This window comes from Plasmopara halstedii (assembly GCF_900000015.1).
Source record: "Plasmopara halstedii genome assembly, contig: Scaffold_322, whole genome shotgun sequence".
In the NCBI taxonomy this organism is placed as follows: domain Eukaryota; phylum Oomycota; class Peronosporomycetes; order Peronosporales; family Peronosporaceae; genus Plasmopara; species Plasmopara halstedii.
In genome coordinates this window covers 719,132-721,116 of record NW_020187243.1, presented here as the reverse complement: position 1 = coordinate 721,116, position 1,985 = coordinate 719,132, and positions in this window count along the sequence as shown.

The window sequence follows — 1,985 nt, the reverse complement described above, 5'->3', positions numbered from 1 at the left end:
GCGCTTGTCGGTCCTTGATCCTCGCGTGGAATACGGCTTCCGCTCGGCGGATCCGCTGCAAAATCGAAGGACGCGATCAATCGATCGTTGGGCGTCTACGTGGTCGAGCCCTCGGCCATTACACAAGCTTAGCTTGACAAGCAAAAAGCTTTCTAAGCTTGCTTTTTAATACCTCAAGAAATCCAAATGAATGGGTACCGCGCTCGACTTCGCGCTCAAAGAGGAGGCGCTCCTGTACCAGCAATGCAGACAAATTCTGTGGTGCTCACACCTGGCGAGACCACTACAGATGGTGAGGATGTCTTTGAGTGATGGGTGCAGCGAAACCGGAAACTTTTATCGCTGTCTAACTTACAGCGGAGCAACAAGGAAGTGGACGTGCGCGTGGAACACTTTCTTTGGTTCGAGTTTGCCAGACTCAAGGCGCAACGCCGACTTCCTACGTATCGTCGCCATGCGACACATGGCATAATCCACTGCGCTCCCGCGAGCTGTGTGGTTTCTCACACGGGTGAGTCTACGACCACAGCAGCACAGGACTATAGCTTGAGCTCGGCTTATGGCCCTTGGCCTTCCCGGGCTACCGCTGAGAAGCGCGGGGTTGCACGACGACGACGAAGAGCGTCATGCTCCCTCTTATCATAAACTTCCACGAAGTCTGGGCAGTCTTGCCGAAGTTGCACCTCAACCCCCTCGCAAGTTATGGAAAGATAAAGTAATCCCGCCACTTTAAAATATATTGGGTTTGACCCCGTCGACGACGTTGACCCACAAGGCGTTCCACGTGGTAGTGGACGCCACCGATCTCATCAAGATAAGTCGGCGACGGATGATGACGACTTGGTCAATCTTCGTCCGGTAAATCGCGGTTTTCTTCGAGCGTTGAATGACAAAATCCGTCGTCATCGGCACTCTGTTGAGCATCTCTCCGAGGTCGCTTACCGCTGGGCGGAAGGCCTTGAACGTCTGGAGCACTTTGTGCCCCAATTGCCTCTCGTTGAAATTATTGTGCTCTGTCGGAGCGGCTCCCAGCCGACGAGCAGACAAATAAGTCGCCTGTGCGACGGTTGAGCGCCTGGCGCCATTGAAAAAGGAGATTGTTGCTCCCCGCGCTCAAACCTAGCTGATGGGTCAGTTTCTGGATGGCCGGGCGCCGCATCGTTACCAACACTTCCACTTTCGCTTGCGCCGGATCCCGGTACGGCTTAAACAAGCCCATATAGAACATCAGGTGGGTGCGCATACATCTCGGAAGGTTTAGCGTATACGCAAGGCCTCGCTTGGCTACGACCTTAATAGGTTCAGCAATTTGTGGACAGAACTTTGTCTTAAAGATAGCAGAGACTGCATGTTTGGAAAGGTTTTAGCTTATTAAAAAAAATTAGGTCTCCAACCTCAAAGTTTTAACATTTTTTCTGCTTCTTTCGTTTGCGTATTATTTTTACATGTCTTGGCCCTCAGTCATCGCATCGCGAACGTAATGTAAGAAACTCAGCCTGGTAGACAAGAAGGCATCGACTTCTTTACGGACAGTGAAAATGCAGATATCGGCCGGTCGACCGGAAATTCCTCCTCACCATGCTCTTAGCCGTGGGATAGCGGCGTCAGCAGCATGCGAGGATTAATACATCCGTGTCACATAGATCGGTGTGCAGCCGGTAGATAAATTCACTGCATTGTTTAGAGCAAACTCTACGAGTGACAGCAAAGCGCTTTAGCCGTTGGCGTCTCAGCGCAGACGCTGCGAAAAGCACCTTCAACGACGCAATTCATGAGCTAAGTTTGATCATCGGTCTGCGGATGGTCGCTGTTGACAAAGTCAACCAGGTGCCTAGCACCCTGAAGAATTTAGACCAAAACTTTCCAGTGAAGCATGGGTCTCTTACAGATAAAATTGACTCAGGGAGTCCATGTTGTCGAAAGACACGATCCACAAACAGCGTCGCTGCACGTACAATGTCGAAGGTGTCCAACACTGCCGCAAG